The sequence below is a fragment of the Sphaeramia orbicularis genome, chromosome 12 (genome assembly GCF_902148855.1).
Source record: "Sphaeramia orbicularis chromosome 12, fSphaOr1.1, whole genome shotgun sequence".
NCBI classification, from domain to species: Eukaryota; Metazoa; Chordata; class Actinopteri; order Kurtiformes; family Apogonidae; genus Sphaeramia; species Sphaeramia orbicularis.
Window position 1 is genome coordinate 44,396,381 of NC_043968.1, and position 27,630 is coordinate 44,424,010.

The 27,630-nt window shown below is 38.2% G+C and overlaps 1 pseudogene; it reads right to left on the reverse strand.

The window, feature by feature from the left end:
• Positions 1–1,369: 1,369 nt before the first annotated feature.
• LOC115429647 (proline-rich protein 5-like) lies at positions 1,370–24,603 on the reverse strand (annotated as a pseudogene).
• Positions 24,604–27,630: the final 3,027 nt, after the last annotated feature.

Genomic DNA, 27,630 nt, shown 5'->3' on the forward strand with positions numbered 1-27,630 from the left:
TTTCCATTTTTCCTCAGTGCATTTAAACGAGCTTTGGCCAAGAGAAGACGGTGGTGTTTCTGGATCATGTTCACATATGGCTTCTTGTTTATATGACAGAGCTGTAACCATGCATTTACTGGGGCACAGTGAACTGACAGGGATTTCTGGAAGTGTTCCTGAGCCCTGCAGTGAATTCCACGTACAGAATAATTCTAATGTGATGCAGTGGTCGTCTAGGTCCAGTACTGAGCACTGTGCACCTTGCACTGAGATTTCAACAGATTTTAAGAATCTCTCTGATCGTATAATGTTCCATAGACGATGAGATAGTTTACTGTCTTTACAATTGTATCCTGAGGACATTATTCTGCAACTGTTACAACAATTGTAGATACAGATTTGTGCAGATCGTAGAACCTCAGACTCTAAGATGCTGTTTTCATACCCAGTCATGTTCCTGACCTGTTTCCAGTCATCTAATTAGTTGTAAAAATGTTCCTCTACCTGTTTCTCCTTCATTACTCCTTATTTTTTCTAGCTTTTTTTGTGAGCTGGTCTCATATTTTGCTGCCAAATTGAAACTTACTTACATTTTTCTTGATTTAAACATTTAACATGTATTTCTATCTGTGAGTAATTAAAACAAAATGTAAATAATGGTCCAAACATGGTCAAATGACATGAGTGTTTAATCTAGCTGCTGTTTGTGTGAAAAGCTCTTTAGTTGTCATGTATTCCTTTCTTTTTCAGAGCCTTGTAGATAAAAATACATGAACAGACTGATTGGACTTTGTTTTACTTAAACTAAAATATTTTCACCAGCTGTCGATGCTGGGTCAGAGGAGTAATTCAAAAAATTAATCAAAGTTTCAGAAGACAGAGGATTCTGGATTTGTCCATGAGAGACATCTGTGGCCTTTATTCCTGGGAATCTGAGAGAGTTATTCTGTATGGAATGACCCGGAAACCTTCTATGAGAGTCAAAAATTACACAACAAAAAAAAGGAGAAAAGTGCTGTTTAGTTGATGTTTCTTGTGTATGTGATTGTTATTACACACACACACACATATATATATTTGTTTATGTACATTTTACAATAGATTTATAAATCTTCCTTTAAAAGAACCTGAAAAGTAAATGTATTGTAATAAACAGAGTGTTTTGAAGTAGATCTGGCAGACTAACATTCCTTTGGAGTAAAACCCATTCTCTCATTAATTCTCAGAAATTCACATTTTGACTCAAAACTGTATCTTGGAAACTACAACCAACCAGCATTTTTGACTTTATTAGTCACTCAAACTTGATAAAGTTTTACTAGTTTTATTCTGAGCCAGTCTACTTGTAGACTGGTGTAACTAAGACTTGAATGCAGTGTGGGACAAATTGCAAAGTCAAAATCAATATGTTAAGAAGCAGTTCATACAATATACTGGGTTCAAACCAACAGTAAAGAGCATCAATAGTTTAATTGATCAGTTTTTCTTATAAATTGTAAATTAAAGTTGACTGAGACAGCTTAGGCTAATCAATAGCCATAGTCTTTTTATATTTCAGTTCATTGGTCTCCACCGTTTTCACATATAATGTTACGATTAAATCTAGTTTGTATGTGAAGACACTGTTCATTATAACTTAACAGAATAGCCCTGATATTTCAGAGACAAATGCTTAAACAGTGTAAAATTTAAATATTGTATAAATCATGAGTTTAGACCTTTTGTCCACATAGGAAAATAGATAGTTTGAAGGAAAATGTTTGTCTGTTCAGAACAAACAGTGATGGGAGGAATGCAGTCTAGGCTCAGGATAGTTTGTGTCTTCTTGAAAAGTTTTCTGTAGATTCATTTGTGCATTTGTGTTTCAGATGTGTCATGCCACACTCTGTCTGCTGCTGTGTGTTGATCCTCCAGAACAACGTCTTGAGAAATCCAGAAAGATGCCGTCATGCTCCGGTTCAGAGTCTAAAGATTCCAGGATGTGGTCCTCATGATATCTGGACTGGATGTGGGACTGGGCCCAGAGCTTGTGTCCTGGCCAACACTCTGGAGAAGGACGGGGAGTCCGACACGAGCGAGCCTGCGCAGTGTGTGTCCTCAGCGGGGGAAGGCTCTGGGAGGATGCTGGGGGGGAGTGATGCTGCAGCTGGAGGGGGTGGAACCTGCAGGACTGTTGGCATCTCTGACCTGAGGGTCCTGACTGGAGGTCACAGTGTCTGCACAGAGGACGGCAGGTACAGTTAAAGATCCAACTATTTATATCATAAAGACCCAGACATCCACCACCACCATAAGCATCTACTGAATGTTTAATACCTGGTGATCCAGTCATCTACTATCAATACATGTAAATAACTGAGGGAAAATACAAGTATTATCTTTCATGATCAACAGATATGACCTGCAGCACATATTAAACAGTAATAATAATATTCCTCCCAAGACTTTGAGATAAAACACTCATTATTTTTGTTGTCATACATTTCTCAGTGTTTTAATTCATGTTACTTTTTTCTTTTCTTTTTTTTTATTACAAATGTTAATACTGAGGAAATATTTCATCATCATAAGAGCTTTTTGTTTGTGTTTTACTTCTAGATGTTCTGAAGTGTTTTGTTATGCTTTTGACCATGAGGAAGAGTTTAAAACCACAAATAACCATCTTTTACATGCTTGTTACATCCTCTACGTAGTCTGTCTTGTTACTCCATGTACAAGAAATTTGAAACAACAAATAACCATTTGGTTTCATCAACTTTCACTCAAGAACTAATATCAGCCTTCAACAAGAAAGAAATAATGCTGTAATTAATATTTTACTGAGATAATTAATAGTATGAAACAGTTTGGCTGTACTGCCAGACTTGGTGTCTCCTGTTATCTTCGCAGTGAGTTATAAATGTTTTGCTGTTTTCACCCTCGGCCCTCGCCACAGGGTATTGTCATCAGTTTGTTGTCCGTCCGTCCGTCTGTCCACCCATATGTACAGAAACTTTGGCATGGACTGAAGGCCGAGGGTTTTCAAGTGCGGGCATGTTATGTTTTTACCTGAAAGTGTGGCAGAGGCGGTGGACGTTGGGGAGTGGCTGGTGAGGCTGGGTGTACTGGAGTTACTGGTGTTATTTGTGGTGGTGGCGCTGGATTCGGCCACAGAGCTGCTCTCCTCCACACAGGACGTCATCTCAGAGACGGAATGGCGTCTGATGCCTGAACTAACTGCAGTGGAGGAGTCGGCGTCGTACTCCACCACCGGGGTCAGCATGGGGACGTTGTAGCTCTTGGAGCGGACCACTGGGTTCTTGGCAACTGCAGTGTTGACAGGTTTAGACGGCCAGGAACGCAAACGCTTTTCTGGAGAGTTTACAAGGACAAGAGATGAGTTCACCTTAAGTACTTCTAAAACATGCAATAGACATAAGAACTGGAACATAGAAACTTTAAGTGCAACTTACAGGTTAAATTTATTTCTGAATGAAAGCACGATGTTAAGAAAAACACAAGATATACATTTCTGCCAATATCTCTTCAGCTACAAAAAATTCAGGTAATGGCATCATATAATACAGGGAATAAACAAACCTTTAACAACACAAATTTTTAAAAATCCACCCTCAGCTGCCAATTTTTTTTTTACATGTTAGTACTGACAATCAGATCATAAAACTATTAATACAACAAACACCTATCATATTGTCAGTAGGGCAAAAGCTTAGCCTCAACCATTTCAATTCATTTTACAATATGGGCTGACTCAACACTTATTTCTTTAAATTAAAAATCTTCAGTATTGTTAGCTTTAATACTTGGTGGTGTGCAATATGTTCTAAATGAAATAACAGTGTTATGACAGTGAAAATAGTCTTTGCTAAAGCTGTTCATTCACCTGCTCATCTCTTTTTATAACTGAGTTTCCATTTTAATCACTATTACTTTCTCCTTTTCATCATTTGTTTCCTTGGAAGCAGACTCAAAACATGACATTAGTCATAAATATGTGAAGTTATACATTATCACCTTCCTAAAGTAACTGCCTAAGGCATTTTTCTGATTTTACAGGAAATAAAAAACTTAACCAGAAGATGAGTTTTTGATAATTTAGGCAAAAAAAGTCATTTTTGTCACAAAATGGCAATTATTTTAGGATGGTTAAAATATTCAACCATAGTTGTGTCAAAATTAAGTGGGAGGAATTATGTTATAGTTGAAGGAGCTACCTTGACCTACTTTTCTTTTATGTTAAGCAACTTTCAGCTAAATCTTTTTCCTACACTCTAAGTATCTGTGCTTGTTAACCTGTACGTTGCACTTTAACCTTTGAACAAAACGAGTGAACAATGAAAGACACAAACCTAATAGGCAGGAGGAGCAGTGTAAATTGGACAGTCCATCTCTGGAATAAAGGCCATGAGTCCCCAGGTAAGGAGAAACCACTTTCTGGATGAGACCCTCCAGGCGAAGGTAATCGTCTGTTACACCTTTAGACTCATGGACTCCCTGCAGCACACACACACACACACACACACACACACACAACACACACACACACACACACACACACACACACAGCACACCACACACACACACACACACACACACACACCACCACACACACACACACACACACACACACAAACACACAAACATAAACATGAGTCTGTAATCGCTGCTTGTTGGCCAGCGGTGATTTCAACTTTAAAAGCCATGAAAACATTTCCGGAGGAAAGAAAAAGAAAGAAAAGAAAGAACTTGGCTTCGCTTTCTGTGATTTTATCAACCACTGCCAACTACTGTGAGTGGAATAAAAGCTCTGTGATCACTTCACTGAATTTTAACAACGGCTCACAACATAATGGACTGAAAACTGTTTGTAGTAGATGCTGGTTTTAAGGACCTGGATATGACCACGAGTAGGTGAATTTCCCAGACTGACACTGGTATAAACGTTCAGATAACAGGAACCTCATCATCATCATCATCATCATCATCATCATCATCATCATCATCATCATCATCATCACTACTGAGTTTGGATGAGATACAGGCTCTTTGTGTGGACTCCCTCTGGCCAATTTTCTGGTAGTGGAATCAAATATTATTTTTAACAGTTCAGATCCAGATCCAGTTCACTTTACTTCCAAAGACTTAATTACCTTGAGGCCAAACTTCAGCTTGAGGGGGTTTAATACTGTGCATATGCATCCAGACCTCACTTCAATGTCTTTAAATAACAAAGCAAAGATCAATCAATTTCAATACTCTGAATTATTGTGCCCCTGTTGTAAAACCACAGCACAGAAACACACCACATAAATAGAGCAAACATCAGTGAATTGGCGTCACAGCGTCTCACAGAACTAAAGGGAAATTACTAACAGATGAAACAAGCAGCAGCAAAACTGCAAACATTCTGCTAAAAATCTGCTTTTACACACAACCCTCTGTCTTCCCTCTGTCCTGTCGACTTTCATCTCATCTGTGCTACTTGTTTTTTCTCTTCCTCATGCTCTGCCTTTTGCTTATTTGATATTCACTATAGGTGTGCAAACCAAAACAGGCCATAATGATATGAAAAAGGAAAATGAATCTATTTTTCGGTTTGTTTTTGGTTCTCTATACCTCCCTTTGTCTCGCTGCCTCACCATCCCCCTATATGATGTGGATCTGGAGCACAGATTTGGGGCCAATGAGTCACTGTAATGATGTCTAAAGTTGCATACACACACTAAACAGTAACAGACTCACAAACTCACAGTTCATACATCCAATCACACTTGAGAGCAATTTACTCTTGCATTTACCTCCCTGACAAATATCACCAATCCCTGGTTAACGTTAAGGCAGCATACAAAGTTTAGAAGACTGGCTTACAGGTCAACATTCTAAGAAACATTTTATGCAGAAAAACTAATATTCATATATACCTATGATTGATAGAGTGACAGTTACTCAGCAAACTTGTTTTATACATCAATAAACACTGAAATTCTTTAATGCTGAGATGTTCAACAGAAAGTTATTTATTCACTGAACTAGTGACAAAATAAAAAACCATCATACACTGATACGAGTTTACTGCAACTTTTATTAGTCACAATTAGGGGTGTAACAGTACAGAAAAATTTCGGTTCGGTACATTTTCGGTACAGGGGTCTTCACTTTGATACATTTTCGGTATGTTTTCGGTACAGTGAAAGAGACCAGTGAAGGGGTTGGGGGGTGCGCTCCGTAACTACCGAAAACTGAAAGTGAAACTTCACACACTTGTCCAAGCCGGCTTCTGTGCCTCTGCTATACTGTCTGGTGTCTTGTTTACCCCCCCCCCCCCCCCCCCCCCCTCCCCTTACCGGTGCGCCAGCCTCAGAATAAAGTGTTTTGGGTTGTTTTTTGCAGCGGCACTGAGAAGTCAGCAGTATATATGTATACAGGGGAAACCCTGCACATGGGTTCTTCTTGCAGCCACCCTGCTTCCCGAGTGTTTGCATTCTTCACATAGGCTACATGTATTGTTCGGTACACCTTGGTCTTGTATCAAAGGCCCTGAACTGAAATGGTTTGGTACAAATGGGTGTGTGGCTCAGGTCCTCAACATTACTATGTTTTGAAAACAGTTGATGATGTGTAACATCTTATCCATAGACCAGCAAATGACTGTGCCATCTGATCAGTTTTAACATTTACTAAAGGATAATTTTATGAGACAAAGTTAAGGGTGTTGGGACAGGAACTCTACAGCTGAACCATGGACCAAACACACTTGACTTCTCACATCTCTTTTCTTCTTTATGTCACTAGTATCTCCCATCACAGGTAAGAAGTCCACTCTTTGTACCACAAGACTAACTGTCATAAACATTGGAGAACATGTGTAACGTTACGGAATTGATATGACTGGCTCACAGTGATCCACGTAATTGAAGCTTAAGGTTAGTTGTTGCACTTTCACCCACAGTGAAACAACTAATCTTTCATCTTTTGTCCTGGTATCTTTGCCACGTTTCCATAATCTAACAGATAAGTTACCAGTGAAGCCACTTTTTCCATAAATAACATATTCTTCTGAACTGTTGCTTCACTTCTAAACCCTCATGTTAAAATAAACTGTTTGTTAATGAAGCTTAAATTACTCTGCTCATAATTGACTTCCTGATATTTTCTGTTCTTTTGTGGACGTCGGAGTCTCAAAGGACAGCATAAACATAGATAATTCACACAGACTAACACTGACACAAACATTCACTCAGACACAGACAGGGTACATAGGGTACTGAGCGGTCATGGGAAGACGACTGTACTCCGTGTTCACACAGATTACTTCCTGTGAGGTCCCTTTGCAAGAAAAAAAACCTCCCTTGGCTCTCTGTAGTCTCCGCTTCTCCTCCCCATCTGTTGTCATTTAGCCACTTCCCTTGCCCCACATCAGTCGTGTGTGTCTGTCCATCATGTGTGAGTACCTGCAGTATTAGCAGCATCTGGATGATGGAGGGAGGAACTCTGGCTCTGGGTCGAGACAGAGCCTCGTCCAGTTTCAGGTTGAGTGTGATGATATTCCTGAAGTGGAGCAGGGCTAGCTGACGCACCGATGGCTCCTTTCCCTAAAGAACACACAGACACTTTACTTATAGACCTGTGCAAGATGTTTATACCCAGCAGTGTATATAGTGAGTGCATACCTGAACCGGATAGAAGATGGCTTGCAGCATTGACAAAACATCACAGAAGAAGAAGTCCCATGTGTCAGCCAGAGAGTCCAACAACTTTTGACCTAAAACCCACAACAAGGAAGGCAATCAGTGAAAGAGAGAAGAAAAAAACTAAGATATTACTGCAAATAGTCTGTTTGACATGCAGAAATCAACAAGATATTATCGTCTGCTTTGGAAAATATTAGTATCTCTTCATGGTTATAGGAATATATGTAAGGACAGAAATTATTTCCAAGGGACAATAACTTTAACTGCTTCATTAAGCATTGCTCTTGTATGGAGTGGCTTGGTGGCAGTTTAGACTAATTTCTTTAATTACATCTCTCTCATGTGCTGTGGTAAGTGTACTATTTAACAGCTTCTGCAGCAGCATGGGTGCAAATTCAGGAGATTCATCCAGCACCGAAAACAGAGGATGTAGGTTATTTCATTTCATTTCCATCCATCCATCCATTATCTTCCGCTTTATCCGGGGCCGGGTCATGGGGGTAACAGTCTAAGCAGGGATGCTCAGACTTCCCTCTCCCCAGACACCTCCTCCAGCTCTTCCAGGGGGACCCAGAGGCGTTCCCAGGCCAGCCAAGAGACATAGTCTCTCCAACGTATCCTGGGTCTTCCCCGAGGCCTCCTCCCGGTGGGACATGCCTGGAACACCTCCCAGGGAGGCGTCCAGGAGGCATCAGAAACAGATGCCTGAGCCACCTCAGCTGGTTCCTCTTGATGTGGAGGACCAGCGGCTCTACTCCAAGCTCCTCCCTGGTGACTGAGCTCCTCACCCTATCCCTAAGGGTGCGCCCAGCCACCCTGCGGAGGAAACTCATTTGTATCCGGGATCTTGTCCTTTCGGTCATGACCCAAAGCTTATGACCATAGGTGAGAGTAGGAATGGAGATTAACCGGTAAATTGAGAGCTTTGCCTCTTGGCTCAGCTCCTTCTTTCCCACGACCCACCGATACAGCGACCGCATCACTGCAGACGCTGCACAGATCTGTCTGTCAATCTCACGCTCCATCCTTCCCTCACTCCTGAACAAGACCCAAGATACTTAAACTCCTCCACTTGGGGCAAAGACTCTCCACCGACCCGGAGAGGGCAAACCACCTTTTTCCGGTCGAGAACCATGGCCTCGGATTTGGAGGTGCTGATCCTCATCCCACTCGCTTCACACTCGGCTGCAAACTGCCCCAGGGCACGCTGAAGGTCCAGGTTTGATGAAGCCAACAGGACAACGTCATCTGCAAAAAGCAGAGGTGAAATCCTGTGGTCTCCAACCAGACCCCCCTCCGGCCCCTGGCTGCGCCTAGAAATTCTGTCCTTAAAAATTATGAACAGAACCGGTGACAAAGGGCAGCCCTGCCGGAGTCCAACATGCACCTGGAACAGGTCTGACTTACCGCCGGCAATGCGGACCAGGCTCCTGCTTCGGTCATACAAGGACCGGACTGCCCTTAGCAGAAGGCCCCGGACCCCATACTCTCGAAGCACCCCCCACAGGATACCACGAGGGACACGGTTGAACGCCTTCTCCAGATCCACAAAACACATGTGGACTGGTGGACTCCTTCATTTCATTTCATTTTGTTTCATATTGTTTCATTTCATTTATTTTATTTATTTACACCCCCCCCCCCCTTTTTTTTTGTGAATATTTATTTTTCAACAGTTTCAACATTTACACAAAAATGTCCAGTATGCATTATGATACATTTAAGCTGTTTCTAGTTTTTGTAATTTCACCAATAAGCTTTACTGAAACATACACCTCACATTCAATTTCTAAGATACAAAAAAAAGTTAAAGTAACAGGGATTTTTAGTAACATTTGACAAAACTTCCACAATGACTTTTCAGTATATTGTAATTCAACTGGTCTGAGAGAACATGAGATGACTACATTTACTCAGCAGCTAAATAAAAAAAATCTACTCCATGATGGAGGCTTTTGTCTAATTATGGGCATTTTCAAACATAATTTGACTGACTACAATTACAGGTTATTGATCAGCTTTTGTCAGATTCAATCTGGATGCAATTCTCCATGGAAGCTTAGAAAAGTGGCTTTGCTTCTCCATAGCGATATGAACCTGCATCAGCTCATCTATGTTTATATGAACCAACAGCAGAGAGCTGCATAAGTAACTTTATTATTTTCAGAATCTGGCATTTTACTTCCCTGCGATTTCAGCTCCTGAAGCCTTAACACCCATCTTTGATGACACCAATATTGTCATAAAAAAGCTGGTTGTAACTAGTTCATACTGTGTCCCGTTAACTTTCACCCAGTTTGTCAACCACATCCAACATCTAACCAGACAAATTGCTAAAGTCTTTTTTTTTTACATAGTCAGATGGTGGCTCTAAAACATTCTATTGCTTCTGACATTAAAGTTTTCTCTTTAAAACCAGATCTTCCTTGGTCATTGCTAAGGCACCAGTTTAGCCTCAGAATCATTATGGTACACAACTGTTTTCTTTGCTAAATGTTAGGGGGGGAATAGATTGCAGATATCTTGAGATGTAGCTAAAAACACAATACTGTGGCTCAAAATAAAACTTCCACCCCTCAGTGAACATCACTAGTATCCTTTCTAACACACTCAAACTAATTTCATTACATTCGATTTTGTCAACTTTCCCACATTACAAACATCATATTACCTCGGGCCTTAACCCTTTGTGGATCATTGAATTTAGCATTTTCTGGTTAACATATTATTTTAACAGTGTCTGTGAGTCACTGTGAGTATCACAATGGTTTTCCTTATCTAACATGTCTCTGACACTGACTTAGTTGCTGACGTACAGTGACATTCCTGCCTGGTTGCTGTTATGACTGTACAGCTGGTGTGTGTTGCATATGTTTCATACCAGCGGTGCTTCAGTGAAAGGTCATAGTTTTACACAGAGAACCATAATTTCAGTGTCTTATTCTCACCTCTTAAAGGGCTGTTCTGACTCTGACTGAGAGAAGGTGTGTGAATGTTCAGACAGGTGACCAATGCAAGTAAAAGTTTATCTAACAGGAATGAAAAAGTGAGGAAGAGAGAGAGGTCGACCACATAGTTAACTTGGGTTAACTCGGCAACTGACACTTTAGTCAGATATTATTTGGCTCAACTACACTGAGTCATATTGAGATAGAAGTTCCTCACATTCATTTATTTTTCCCTAAAATGACTTAGCAGCATTGCGAGTATTGATGAAGCCAGGCTTTTTTTTATGTTTATGTTTTACTTTGGAAACATAACATCTAAAATACCTAAATATTTTGGAGGTCTTAATATGTAACTAATATCCTGCAAAACTATTATTGTGGTTTTGTTCCCTTCTCCTCTCTTGTCTTCACTTATCAGGGTGATCAATAAAATTAAACACAGTTTTAGGTCAGAAGTCATTCAATCACAGCCTGAGTGCACTATATGACCAAAAATGTGTCACCGTATCATATACAAAGATGGAGAACAGTTTTTGGACACTCCAGCATTTGTGATATATTGCATTAAGAATCACTTTCAAGCCATTGAACTCTGTCAAGGTTTTTTTCCATTCTCCAAACCCACATGTTCCCTTCTGCACATGCTCTGTTCCACTGAGGTCAAAACTGGATGGTTCCGCAACATAATGAAACACATCCAGTGCATGACATGTTGCAACTGTCAAGATTTGCAGTTGTTTGTGTCTGTCTGATGCAGGTGCATCTTTTGAAATGTAATAACAATTTTTCTGCAAATATTTTATGATAACAGTTGAAATTGCATAAAATTTTAAGTGTCCAAAAACCTTTTTCCACTACTGCATATCATTATCAGTTGATTATGATCATTATCACAACATTTTTAAAAAGCTCAACAGTTATTTGTGGTTTTAATTTTTTCTTTTTTAGTCAGGATCTGACAAACTAAAACAGAAATTAAATATTTATAATCATGAAAAAGGTTTTTGAATATATAACATTAAAAATAGCGGTAAAATTAAGTAAAACAACATGACACAGGAAAATTTTTGTTAAACTCTGAAGGGAAAAATTTATTATTATTGTGATATAGAATTATACAAAAATAATCATCTAATCTCCAAGTAAAATGGTGGAAAATTATATCAACACATGATTTCAAATTCTATCATTTTGTCACCAAGCCCTAAATCATCATCCTTTGTTCTGTCTGAAAGTTTTGGTACAGATGCTGAAAATTTAGCATTATACATAAGGGGGAATAAGAGGTTGCTTCCTACAATTTGTCTGACTTTCTGGAAGGACAGAATTAATCCTGTTATATTCATACTTCCGCTATCTGTGCATTATGCTCTGAATGCCCCCCTCACCATGTCAACAACAATCTCTATGCTGCAACTACACTGTGACAAGTTGTGACAAAGACACACATCTGTTTATGTACCATTTTCTTTTAATTCCAGAACAAACTTCAGCACATAAACATTCTCCATTAAAACTTCTCTCGCAACACTATTTTGTAAATGCACTGTTTTAAGATCCTGTGCACAGTGCCACCAAGAGCTATAGCTAACCCTATTCCAGAGGGGACGTAGAGTCCAGACCTATTTCAAGCACAGACACAATGTTAAAGTGTGGACGTAATTCTACCCTGTGAGTTGAAATGTTTCATATACAGTTCAGCTACTAACCCTCTTAATTTCTACAGAAGGAGAAATTGTGTATATTTTTCACACCATGCCTCTACATTTCGGTTAATATTTGTTACCTAAATAATCGCATGGTGAAATCTGTTGTGTGTAGTGTTGTATGCAGTCAGACTGAATTACTTTTGGAACCTAGTAATGATTTCTTTTATTATGTCCTGACACATTAAACCAGAGTTCAGAGAATGTGTACTTTCTTTTTCTCATGGCTCTACATATCTATGACAGAAAGTGTTTGCGTGCATAATTTTCTCTACATTTTTAGACTATTTGTGTTCCGTGTACCTTCATAGAAGCGAATCTTGTCCCTCAGTATGACCATGCCTTTAGTGAGCAGCTGATTCTGCAGGTACTCAGTGAAGAAAGAGCCCAGCTCCGTCTTCAGCAGCCTGTCTGTAAAAAAAACAAACAAAAAAAAACACATGAGTCCATTTAAGGTTTAGACACTGACACAAACAAATATCAGTGATGCCTAACCCTAACCCAAATGTTGGACATGGGCCAGAAGTGATACGGTCTCAGCAGTGTTTAAAGAGCAGGAAATGAGAAAAAACACTGAAAACAAAGGCTACAGCAGCGTTTGAACAATTCAACAGGATTTTCCTCTCGTAAACATTTAACATAGGTACAGATTAGAATCGGTTGCTGTTATTACAGGAAGAAACTTAACCTTTAGTTGTCAGTGCACACAAATCATCACTGTTGCTCCTTGATGTGAGCTTTTTGTGCAGCTCACATCTAGAGTTTGAGTCCAGATAATACATGTTTGTGTAGTGTGAATATGTGTAATATTTTCTGAGCATAACAAAAGCCTGTTTCTCAGCTGCACTGTTATTAAACACCTGTAACGTCAACCGTCATTTCCCTCGTTTAAACAATCTGAATGTGTTTCTGATTCAGTGAATAGTACACAGACAAAAATAGCACAAGCAGCAACAACAATTACTGTAACTGGGCATGTGTTAATGTTTGGACTCAGTAAACACTACTGTAAGTTCAGTATGTTGAAGCTGTCATTGTGTGTATACAAGTGAGTAAGAAATCAGTCACTTCAGCAGGAGAAGATGGAAAATCACAGTAAGAAACTATCATTTAGCTGAGTCTCCTCCTGCAATTACAAGCCAGTTCAATTTCAGTTGGAGAGTTAGCAAGATGATTCAAAAAAACACACAAAAAATGCAAAAAAAAAAAAAAATAGTGACAGGAATAGAAAAGGACAAACAGCTAACCTGACACCTTCATTTAAGGTGTAGAGTTCATTTTCTCCTAAATCCTTCCTCTGGAAAACTGATATCACTGCGTTGTGGATGCTGTGAACAAATACAAAAAGAAGCACTTAGTGGAGGCTTTTTTCTACCAGGTTTACAGGACGACAAAATAATTATGTATTGTAAACTCTCATAGACTCAGAGATTTTCTTTTGTTCTTCTTTTGGCATCTATCCTAATCAACTTGCAGTTTGATATAAAAAAATAACCTAATGTTATCATTAGTGTCTAGAATGAAGAGCTATGAAGTTATGAAAAAGATTCAATTTCAATGCACTTCATTCTAGAGCCCAATATCACAACAAGATTGCCTCACAGAGCTTTACAGAATTTGTTGGATTAAAAAAAAAAAAGATGCCAATGTACCTCACTGTAGAGATATAAACTGAATATATTCACCTCAATGATCCAAGGTATTTATATGACTACTAGAGGGTGAAAACTAACACCATGGGGTCTTTGACCAAAGCATCAGTAAGTGGCCAGATGGAATGAGACCCACTAAGAAACAACTTTCAGAGTCAAAAAAATAACAAAGTGATAAAAGTTTGAAGCCCTGTTGTTATTTTCACCACTGGACACAGCTCTAAATGAAGAGTGGAGTTTGATGCTGAAATCATAGCATTTCTGGGACATGATTGAGTTTGATTATGAAGTTTATGAAGGTATAAAGGTTATTATGTGATGTTATTGTCTTTACTAAGTTTTCTCATTTGTTGATCCATGGTTCAGACTAAACTGTGACAGTTCAGACCTTGTTTGGATAATTCCAAACAGATCTTTAGTGTAGCTACTGACACAAACTAAACAGAGGTGATTTGTGGTTTTACTGTGGCTGTTTTCTGTCTAAAAACACAGCTAAGCTAACAGAAGTATAATATAAACCATCAGCTGACGTAGCACAGGAAGATTATAAAACACTATGAGCTTTAGTGTGAAGAAGAAAATTTGATGATACTCTAATACAGATGTGTGTAAACAATGAACTTTATTCAGAGAGTGATAAAGTCTGTGGATACCTCTTGTTGATCTGTTGGTGGTTTTAGTAGCTGTAAGTGTGCTCTGGTATATGCGACTTAACCCTGCTGTTAAATCAACATTATATATAACCCTTTTAAATGATGGAAAGCCAGTTAAATATTAAAAATGCAACATATTTAAGACTCACACACATAAACACATCCAGCAGTCAATACAAGTTAGAGTGTACCACTTTAGTGCATGTTGTTTGAAGGTAAAGTTAACTATTAAACCTCTTCATTTTGCACAGTTGCATAGCACTGACAATGAACACATTCATACTGTAGGAACACACACACTGTTTCTAAGCCAGTAGATCAGTGGAGCAAACAGCTTCCTCTTGTAAGTCTGGTCAAAAGCAACAAAAAAGCAACAAAAAAGAAAGTGTACGTAAAGTGAAAGACAGTAAAATAAATAAATAAATAAATAAATAAATAAATAAATAAAAAAAAATAAAAAAAAAAGAATAAAAAAATAAAAGGTCAGAAAGGCCATAATCGTATTTTAGGGTCAATTCAGATCCAGCTCATATGCAAGTAACCCTACAGAGGCTACTACCCTGCAGCAAATCTAGTGCTCCTGCTTTTTACGCAGAAAACAGAAGTACCATAAAAATGTGAGGCCATGGAAGAAAAGACTCTATGAGGCAGAATGAGATGACAAGAAGAGACGGATGGATGGAGATAAAGAGATAGGGAAGGAGCCTGAGGACAGAAAGTGAACAAGTATGTCCCTATTCACAGTCTGAATAATGGACACAATACTCCTTTAGCTTCTAGTAATGGAAATTCATGGTGGTATTCACAGGGAAAAAGACACAGGGTGACATAAATACATGTGCATGTACCTGGTACGCCCAGTAATAAGAGTCACACAAGTAAAATAACAGAGCAAAACTCCTATTCAGGACAAGGCCTATAAAGTTAAAATATTTGTATCTCTTCTCATGAATGATTACGACAATGTTGTTTATTTTGATAGATGAAGTGTAACTGGGACTCAGTATGGAATCATTGCACTGGGTCAAGGTTGATTATTGATGTGTATAAATAGGAATAAAAAGAGCAATATGTCTAAAAACTAAATTATTCCAACTTTATTAGCAACAGTATACATTTATATAAATTCAGTGTCATCTGTTATTTTGCTGTAATTCCAAAAAAAACCAAAAAAAAAAACACAAAAACATGAGACCATTCATTATTTTAGAACTCATTCTAAGCACAGACTTAAGCTGTCCACTTGGAATCAGATCACAAAAACATGTCTGATGTCAGGTCTGAACAGTGTCAACGATTAGTCTCTATGTCACACACCCACCTGTTCCAGGTGGCGTTGGCCCCCGCCCTCCTCTGCTGGGTCCCTCTGTCCTTGCTGCAGTCCTCTGAGAGGCCCCCAGACGTCCCCACCTTCTCCCCACCACCTCCTGCTGCTGGACTCTTGGCCTGTGACAGGTCATTAAGACTGGAGGAGGAGGAGCTGCTGGCCAACCGTAACTTATTGTGCAGACTCCTGGAAATTCAAGACCAACAAAGAAATAATAATGAGGATCAACATCATTTTACACCACAGTCAAAGGTGGGAAGTTGGTATATTTAAGTAGATCTCTCAGGTATCCGTAATTCCCTTGAATATTTTTTTGTCTAGTGACTTATTAAAATACAACTGTTTTCTGTTCATAAACACTTTTGCATCACAGTTTTGTAAACTACATGGATGGAAAAAATAACACTTAGAAAATACCACTTCATGTGTTGTGTAGTGCATGTCATGCATAACAGATACAGCAATGTTAAAGACGTAACAAACCAAAGGAAACACGAGACGGACACTTGACTACAGAGGATCTATTTTAATGACAGTAAGACTGGAGAACTAATACCGACTTGGGTGATTTGTGTTTCATTAGCTGAGACACATCCTGTAGAAACGTAGAAATACTTTTAGCTTTGTAGCCCCTATACGTCCACTCATCACAGGCAACCCCTCTAAGCATGATCACAGAACCCCCCCTCCCATGTTCATTAAGTCATAAACATAATACTTGTGCCAGTATAGACATGCTACGTATCATTACATTCAAGGCCATCCATAACCTCCCCCCTCCATATCTGTCTGACCTCCTTCATGTTGCCACTCCCTCTCACACCCTCAGATCTTCCTCCTCCTTCCACCTCACCATTCTCTTGGCCCGTTTCACCACCATGGGGAGCAGAGCATTCAGCTGCTCTGCTCCCCAACTCTGGAACTCCTTGCACCGGAGCTCAGAAATATCACTTCACTCCCTCTCTTCAAATCCAAACTCAAAAACCCATCTGTTTAGGACCTCTTTCTCTTTGTGATAACAATTGCATTGTCCAATTTTTTAACCTGCCTTTTACTTTTTACTCTGTTTTATTGCATGTTTTATACTCTCCATGTTTACCCTACGGTGTCCTTGAGTGCTAAGAAAGGTGCCTAGAAATAAAATGTATTATTATTATTATTATTATTATTATTATTATTATTATTAGAAGGCTTAGATCCTCTGTATTTTTGCTTTTTGGGTATTTTTATGGCAACCATGAGCACTAAAGAACAGTTCATTACGAAGTCAAGACATGTGTCAAGGATTATTCATGTTCCTTTAGTCCAGGGGTCAATTATGATTTAACCCATAAACACCCAGTGCTTCTTCACTGGCAGTTCCCAAATGAATTTTTCTGTCAATTTAATCATTCTTAATTGATTTGTCACCATTTATTATATTATTATCCTCTTTATTGTGTTTTTTCAGTGTAAATCATGTCTTTTCCTATATTTCATTTACTGATCATGTAGATGCTCATAAAAGCCCAGATTAAAGTTTTGTTTTATTATATCAAAAACAGAGAAAACTGAAGAAAAAGAGACTTTTTAAACAAAATATATCAGTACCTGAACAAAAACCAAGTGTGCCCATCCACTGTCATTGATCCAACTCCATAGGTTTTACTGGTGAATCAATGTTGTAGAAAATTACAGTGTTTCCATGGTAACTATGGAGCCTCTGAAAGTCCAAATGGGTCATATCTGATGACCATGAAAAGATGACAAACTGTATTTTACACCAATTATTTATATGTATTGATAGAATTAGTGGATCAACAGGTAATAAACAGTTTAGATCAGTAGATGGTTTGGGTCACCAGTAGCTGTTTGGGTCTTTATGGGTTAAGGAGGTCAGGATAGAGAAAATTTCCTTGTGTACAAGTCTGCAGCATTATCATGTTTAGGTTGCATTGTAATTGAATTATATATTAATTAATTTGTTTACATTGAAGAAGCATGGTCATTATATCAACATCTGCACTGTGTGAAGTCAATAATTCAAGTCAAATGAAGAAAGCTACAATTTAATGTAATTTCAATAATCTTTATTCTTAATGCAACTCTGCACTCTGGAGGGTTAAGTATATTTCAGAGGCTGTACTTTTGTACTTTTAAAGTAAAGAAGTTGATTGTGGGTTGAGGTTGGGTTAAGCCCTACAATGAACTGGAGGCACATTCAGAGTGTACCCTGCCTAGACCCCTTAATGACCCTCGTAAGGATTAAGTGGTTTGGAAATGAATGAATCAGTAGCCTGCTTGAATAAAAAATGTGAGACCTCCAAAATGCTAGTGCAGCCTAAAGACGGTACAGTAATTCAAACACAATGGTAAATAAAACAAAGGTTTGTATCTGTACTTTTGGATACTTATCTTCATCTTATTGGTCAGTGATATGTTATTAATGTAGGACTACACTAAAAGCCTTAAAAGTAAGCAGAAATTTAAGATCAGCAACAACAACAGCTTGAGGAGACTCTGAGGTGCCACACAGGTGCATTACTTTTGGACAAACTACACTTTCAGTCACTGGAACTGAATATTGGAACAGTTTACCACTCAACATAAGACTCACAGTCATATACTTTTACATTACCTTTTAAACTGTTTTTAATGGTATTTTATTGTGTTCTATGGGTATTCTAATTGTATTTTATTTGTACTGTTTTATTCGTTTTTCGCAATGTAAAGTTGATACTTTACAGTGTTACATGTACTCCATGTGTCTCCCCCTAACTCCCCCCTCTCCCTCAGTCTCTCTATATCTCTATCGCTCTCTCTTTTCTCCTCCTTTACTCTCACTCTTTAACCCCAACTGCTCAAGGCAGACGGCCATCCTTCAGGAGTCTGGGTCTGCTCGAGGTTTCTGCTGTTAAAAGGGAGTTTTTCCTCACCACTGTCACCAGTCACAAGTGTTTGCTCCTGGAGGATTCTGTTGGGTTTCTGTAAATTTGATTTGATTTTGATTTGATTTGATAAAGCACTTTGTGACTCTGTCTGTGAAAAGAGCTCTATAAATAAAATTTACTTACTTACTTACTATATGCCTCCTTCAAATCACAACTTAAACATTGGATAAAGGAAAACCAAGCCTGTGACCATCAGTAGATTGTCCTCACTGTGTTGTTCTGTGTGTTTTTATGATGTTTTGCCTTTCTGTCAGCTGTCTTTCTTTTCACCTGCCGAGGGACTACAGATGGAAACTAGCACTGCTGCTACAATCTGACATATTTACAGCTGCAATTGTTGTAGATGTTCATTAATATGCACTGTTCCTAATAAATAAATAAATTAATAAAACCATGAGGGCAGCTGCTGTAAACTGTGCATACTGTAATTTTTCCAGATTACAGTAGCAAACAGAATTAGTATTTATTAATGGATGGTTAGTTTTTATTAGACATCTGTTAATGTTTACACAAGCTGCTGTAGAATACTTCTTTGTTAAGCAGAGCAGACTCTCTGAGAAAGAGAATGAAGGGGAAAGTCAGTCGACACAAGTGACAGGAAATATGGAGAAGTTGTAAAAGGGTCTGTGTCATTGGATTTCCATTTTGATATTAATAAATGAAAAATGGAAAACGACTCGTATTTTGTTTTTTGTTTAAAAGTACACGGACCTAAAAGGATATGATCTATAGTAAAGGCTGAAGGAGAAGAGGGTACAGAGGGTAAAGTACTCAGACTGGATTCACATTGACTCATCCTTTAGTGGAAATTGGAGAAATAACACTGTTTCAGTCTCTGTAGTTAAAGGCAGAATATTAAAAATAATCCATCTTTTTATCTTTAAATAAAACTAACCCCAAGAACTGAATAATTTAGAAAACTAAATTAAGTGGAGATACTACTGGGTCCTATGGTGCATTTATCAAGGTCGGGTGTAGTCGGAGATGCTGACAGTAAAGTTTTTTTTTGTTTGTTTTTTTCCATTAAGTAAAACTGTTGTGATCCCTCTCTATTTGGGAGTATAGCTGGATATAGAGTTAATGTTAGAGCATTAGGTCTCAGATTAACCCTGTTTTTAGGATTGTCATAGTTGATGTATACATCATGTCAGTTGGATAGATCACAAACCTATAGTGGACTTTTAAAGGCCAGGCAGGAAGAAGCAGATAAGTGATTAATCCACAATCCATACCAGTGATTGAAATTTAGGGTTGAAACTAATAATTATTTCAATGTTGGTTAAACTGTTGGTTAGGACTTTAATCAGTAAATAAAACATTAGAAAATGGACAAAAGGTCTTCCTAATCCCCAAAGTGAATTTCCCCAGGAACTAATAAAATTTAAGAATCTGGAATCAGACAGTTTCTTAAATAATTGCTCAAACTTCAACCCAATCATCAAATAAGTAATTGATTGTTGTAAAGTACCTTAAAAGTCTGGAATAAAAAATTGATCATTGCATCTATACTAAAATTTTCATTCATTTCATTAGAAACTAGTTTGAAAGTTGACAGCTGTTGGATGGAATATCATTGTGATAAATACCTCCACAAATAAATCTGGATCACTTTAACTCAAAAGTAAATAATCAGCAAATGTGGAACTGAAGATCAAATTGACAATAGTTAAAATAAGAATTCTAGATGGGAGCAATTTTAATCTTTAAAACGTATAATTCAGCATTTCCACCTAAGAACTTTTCCTTATGCCAGGGTTTATAAACATCCTATCAGCGCTGATCCACCCAACAGAATTATCGATGTCTAAAATGCATAATTAGAAGCATGCATACAGTAATTTTAATCACTGTTGAGCTGTATCTGCTGTTCACAAGGAGAAAGAGATGATCAGTCAAACCAAAAATGTGTATTCCTACTTACTCTAGTAACTGAAAAGACACCACATAACTCCACTCCATGTGTGTCCCAGGGATCTGAACCACAGCTGGATCTAACTGGAGGAGTTTTGGGGAACCGCTCCCTGTTTGTGTCCTCATGGGTCCAGGCTTTCACACGGTTTCCTTTCACTTCCCTTTCCCACAGATCTCCTACCTTAACATTTTCTGTGTCATTCCGCTGTCTCCCATGTTACCTCTCATGCTCTGTCTCCTTTTGCCAGCCGGTGCCAGGCAGTGGCCATGTGACCCTGTGAGTGTTTTTGTGCCAGGAGAACAATGGAACCCTTTGAGGTTCAAGAGCTGCCAAGTGGGAGGGGAAGGATTTAAAGGTGACACACATTTCATTTCCTTCTCCTCTGTGTGGGGCCCAGGACAGATACGCTCTGTTACCACATGGTGACCCATCCAACTGACCACAATTATTTATTTTTTAATGTTCACAGTAGTATCATCTGCTTTGAAATTATCTATAATTTCCTGTTCATATGAAGCCATTGTCCATGAGAACTGAAGAGGAAAAAATGTAAAAGGGAAACAGAGATAAAAAGAATAGAGGGAATAAAGAAGAGAGAGGGTGTGTGTGTGTTGCTGATCTGTCTGTCAACCTGGATCTTCTTAGTCCACAAAAAGAGGTCAGAACGAGAAACAGGAGCTCTAGGCTCATGTGCACACACACAAGGACACAAGGACACACACATCTGAGTGACGATGGGTTTCCAAAGGCTCTCTGAAAATACACTGAAGTTACTTAATTATGAATTATGTAGAAAATCTTGCTCACAGACTGCATGAGAAATTGACTTACTTAATGGAAAATTTTAAAGTGTTTCACTTATGTATGAATTTAACAACATCAATGTAATTGGGAAGTTTGCTGCTTTCTGTTTTTGGCTCTGGAACAACAGGAAGAGTTCAGAGCGAAAGGCTTGGGTCTAATTACTAAACAAAGAAGGATGAGGGGACGTTGGCATGAATGAAAGAATGAATGAGGTCATTCCAGAATGTGTGTGAGTGTATGTATGTATGTATGTGTTTTCAGTTTCACCCATCTTTGTGTGTGTGTGGTCAGAGGACCAAAACAAAAAGAGACATAAAAAAGAAAGGTTTTGGAGTGGCAGAGAAGCTCTCTGTAGTGAGAGGGAAAGTGAGAAACGTGTCTGTATGTGTGCTCCAACCTCCTAAATGAACCTTCTCTTTCCATGGTGTTGCAGAAGCTCTGACCTAACGACAGCCCGGATGTTACCACCAACCAATCAGCATCTCTAAAACAAAAAAAAAAGTTATTCTCAAACAATTATCTGTTAGACATCAAACACAAAAATCACCATTTGATGTTAGTGACAATCAGCCGATTCACAGACGATATTTTGATGTCACAATATGAAAGTTAAAGTAAATCATTTAATTACTAGTGTACATGGCAAGTGCTATATTGTCTTGATCACCTCTATTTATTAATGTATCTGCTCTGCTATTTGTTCCTTGTGCACATAAAAGTTTATTTTTTTCTTCTGCTCAAAACAAATAAATGAATGAATGAATTATAGATTCCTTTTATTCCATTCATGGTAATGAGATCAAGCGTATTTACACAATATCCAACTTTGACATCTACCTAGTACATTTGGACAGAACAGTTAATGGTAAATATGATGCTTCTGTAACATCTGTACTTTTAATATGATGAAAACTCAAAATTCTTGTTAAATTACTTTGCAAACATTTACTTGATTGTCAATAAAATATGCCATGTCAAATGTTGTCCAGGAAAAGTCTTGTTTAGTATAAACCTTGCACAAAACTGTCGCTCTTACTGACTAGCAGATATTTGATAGCACTTTGATTGAAACTGTACATTCTGTGAATGTTGTTGTGAGCCGTCTTCAGTCAAATACAGTAAACTCAGCAACATTCACAGACAGACAGACAGGTGTCGCCACTCAGTGTGTGGCTAACAAAGCGCTGTATTCCAATCAAATTACTGCAAAGTGGCTAAGACAGACACTTGATCCCACCATGAACTCAGATGGCCTACACCGTCACCCACACACTGAGATAGAATGACACATAAACCAGTCTGCGTTGAGCTACAGGGTCAAACTGAGTTAAACCAAGGCTTTCTCCTGACCTACATCGCTGACTTCTGCTCGTCATCATGTTTTCTTTACTGCAGTGTGGTGTGTAGATAAATAACGTGCAACATTAGAGTTTTTACAGTGGACTTTTTCATTTGTCAAAGCTTTGATTTAGTTCTCCTAAAATAAACTCTCAGTAGGTGTGTGTGTTTTAGGTACAAGGTCACTGGTGAAGTAAATGTGACAGTCAGGGTCTCTGTAAAAAACAACTATTATGTGTTTGTTTAAATGGCTGGGAGTGACTCAGTCTTTACTTCCAGGAAACTGTATTTTATAACTATGACATAAACCATGACTTGCTACCGCCTGCCGACTGAAATTAGCATGTTCCTTCAAGGTAGGTTTTCATTTTTAGAATGTCGCAGGTCTTCTTAAAATGACCCTGTTATTTTTAAGTGTGCTCCTGAAATAAACAAGCTTATTCCCTTGTCAAAATAAGAGCTTAACATAATCATTAAAATAACCTGAAAAAGCAAACAAACTACGTTTAACCCCCAAATGGTTGAGGTTTGTTGGTCATATACAGCCAAACCTTTGTCCAGTATATGACAGTCTCTGTGTGTCTTTGGTAAAGGAGCCCATGTACTCATGTTGAATGGCACACATTTACCATGTCTTAATGTTGCTGATGCTGCTGCAAGTTTTGTCACCTCTGTTTAACACTTTCTCTATTTTGAGCCAAATAGAAGTGCATGACTGTGGCACCTACTTTTATGAGGTTAAATGCCTTGCTTAAGGGAACCCGGACTATAGCGCTTGGTGGATAATTACAGAAAAAGGGCTGCATTTCTCACACAGCCTCTAGTTAGATTTTCACGAGCAGTCCCGGAAGAGAAAGAAGAAAAGAAACCAGTGGGCTCCCACTCACTTTAAACATGATTTCTCTGAGTTTCTCCTCCTCCACCTCCTCTCTCCGAGCAACAGACAGTTTACATAGCAGAGACTGCAGTGCTGAAAATGAACACCCACAATCTGTTTTAACTGTAGGTAACACACGCACATAGTCAGAGACAGCAGTCCACAGGATGACAGCACAACAGGGAAATTAACACTTTGTACTGGGCAGTGTGTCTGTGCAGCAGGTTTGTGAGCTCCACCAGCCTCCCATCAGAAACACGACTGCAACCTGCCATTCTCAACAAACACTTAGCATTTACGGCTGTCTTCAAAAGCTCTCCTGCACTTCGGCTCATGTATCGTTTGTGTACATTAATTGTTCTGCAACTAGTGAGCAACACAAGCTGTACATTTGAGAAACTTTACAGAGAAAGAGATAATTAACAGTTTTATCCATAACGGAGAACTCCAGCTTTATGTAGACTAAGAAAAAGTCAAACAAACGGACCTACATATGCTGGATTAAAGGTAATAAAAGCTACATCTCTAACATATTAACTGTTCCCTTTGTGTCACAGAAGATACTCACTTTTTTGTTTGTTTGTTTGTTTTTTAAAGATGTCTCCGTTTCTTCTATTGAGGTTCGATGTCCTCCAACCTGAAGCGCCGCGCGCAGAACAAAAATACCCACAGTGCGTCTGAGGGCTGGAGGTGCACGCGGCGCGCACGTTCTCCTACAGATCCGGTATCTGGAAAGGACCCGAGTCCGCGTGAGCTGTCAGCGGCTTCCACGGGTGTCCACGAGCTGCACCGGAGAGAGAGAGAGAGAGAGAGAGAGAGAGAGAGAGAGAGACGTGAAGCTGGGGGGGGCTGTTCTGACGCCGTAGTAGCAATACAAGCATTAGGAGATAAACACAAGTAAACTGAATTCATTTAATGCATGATAAGTTGATGTTGTAGGATGTTATACGTCAGTGGAGAAAACTGTTTCATCAAATGCTATATTTAAGCGCAATCATGACAAACTTTACATTTTGTACAACTTATTGAGTGTAGTAACTTGGCTGTATTTATATATAATATAATATAATATAATATAATATAATATTCAAAGTAAAGTTTGGGCAGATTTCATTCTTGCAAAAATACAGCTCATTTTACACTTATGGTCTTTAGTTATAACCACATTTTGCCAGTGACACAAATTAACTCTCTATAAGTGTGATTTATTTGCTAATAAGTCTATAAAACTTGTGAAATTCTTAGAATCAGTGTTATAAGTGCATGAAAAAACAATGAATGAATTAATAAAGTCATATTAAACTACTCAACAGTGCATTAAACCAAGCCCCATGTTCAAAGGCTGTTCACTCATTAATTCATAATAAATAATAAATCCTTAATACCTGTAGTTACCAACTGTCATAGCAACAGACATTGGGACAAAATGTTAAATTAAATCTACAACTGATAATTGATAATAATAATAATAATAATAATAATAATAATAATAATAATAATAATAATAATAATAATAATAAAAAATAAATAAATAAATAAATAAATTATCTTAATCTTGCATTACACAGGAAAAAATCAAGAGAACATTCCTTAATGTTTCATCACCTCATTCAGAATTCTTGAATCTTTTAATTCTGCTCTGCAATGTAAAGTGTAAAATATACAAATCCATTCCCATCTTTTTACATGTTTCAGTAATTACCTTATGCATTTGTTGACAAACTGTGATCTCTATTCCATTTTTGCTCTCACAGAACTAGACCTTCCGTGGATGCTGCTTCTGCACCACCATCACATGCCTCATCACATTGTTATTCAAAACTTAATTTTGTGAAAAATGTCCTAAAAGCTTTGTTCTTGAATGTGTTGCAGCCTGAAAGTCAAGAATGTGTGTATATTTACAAATGAAATGAACAAACAAAACATGAAATATGTGGCATTTCGCCTGTTTACAATGAAACACAAGTCAAGAGACATTTGGATATCACTGCATTTCATGGTGTGTTCTTCTGAATGTTTGGAGTATAGTACACTTAACAGTACAGGTCAAGATTCAAGATTCTTTTATTGTTATTCAACTTATGTCATGTAGAATGAAATTCTGATCCACAGGATTGATAGAGAAGTGAAGCAGACATTTAAAAAGAACCACACACATTTGAATATAAAACAAAAAAACACACAATTTTCAAAATATAAAAACAACAAAAGCAGATTGCAGATACTAAATAAATAAATAAATAAATGGACATAGAGAGGGAGGAGAAAGTGACTAGAAAATGATCCATGAAGGTCATCCTGATGCAGAGATTTTTGCCTCAATAAAAGGTCTGAACATGGCCTCCAACGCACCCTACTGCATGTCTGTCCCTCCTTGGGATCCCTGCAGTCTCTTTTTTCTGTTGAGGTATTCCTTATCTGAGTCCAAGGTCTAAGGATAGAAGGGTATCATTAGCTGTACACGCCGTCATGCAGTCTGAACAGATGTTGTTAAATTGTGGACTATACAAATAAACACTTACCTTAAAAAAACTAAACGAAGAAACACACAAAAAAAAGACAAATGAAGAAGTGTCCTCCTAAACTCAAACCCCTGTCCGAATGTAACTTTTTACTACAGATCAGAGGCAGCTTTGTCAGCAGATTGAAAACATTGGAGTCCTTGTTGTTGGCAGATCAGACTCATATCATGTTTAATTCATAAAGAAATAATTCAAAGCCACATCAATACAACATCAGCCCACTCAAAATACTGGACATTAGACTGAGAGCTTTTACCACTGGCAGGGAATGCCACTCAACTGCTACACAGACCTCTGTGTGTTACTGTGTGTGTGTGTGTGTGTGTGTGTGTGTGTGTGTGTGTGTTTCTTCAAATCCAAGTCGCCTTTACAAGATGATATCCATCCATTAGCTGCACATACACTCTAATGTAGGGATAGCTGCATTAACCACATAGTTCACTGTGTTACATGAGACAGATTTCACTTTGTCTGCAAAGACTGCAGAAATACGGAACTGTTAATTCTCTGTTTACTAATATGCAATGGACACATACCACCTTGTTCCTCCCTGTGTAATAAGGAACAGCTTTATAAAAGCAAAGTCTACTGGCCAAGGTCAGATTATATCTTAAAGGTTCTCAGGACCATAAAACAGCCACATAAATACACACTGGAGAACCTGGAACAATATGCCTCGTCCAGAGTTCACTGATCACTTATCTGTGTTAGGGACAATGTTTCTTCATAGTTTTGCCAACAAATAAAAAAAGGTTCAAGCATATTACAAAAAAAATTCTAAAAACAGATTTGACTTTTTTGTGCATTTTAGAAAATGTCCCATCTTTTCTGCATTTGTCAGTTTTAGAGCTCAGGAGAGGTGTGTGTATGTCTTGTATGTGTTTGCTCAAGTATGACCACAGGAACCTGCAGTAAATGACTGACCCTCAGCTTCTTGCAGTTAGTGATGATTTGTTTAAAGTCACTGTCTCATCACTGTGAAAAAATATAATGATCCGCTGTGTGCATGTTTTCATATCAGGTAATACAGGCCAAACCAGGACTGAGTATTTCATTGTCTTGAGTGTCCACATGAGCTGAGTCATTTACAGTTCTTACAGATGTCACCATGCTCTCTCTTACACTAAATATTTAACTCTGCCTGGAGCTGAGGGTTAAAGCTTAGAACTAAGAGTGGGAGTCTATTAATTTGAGTACTAATCCCTATTTATTCAGTGTATGTATAGTTCATGTTTTTAAGAAACTTGCACTTTTTCAGACACTATGACGTTGATTTTAAACTGCATAA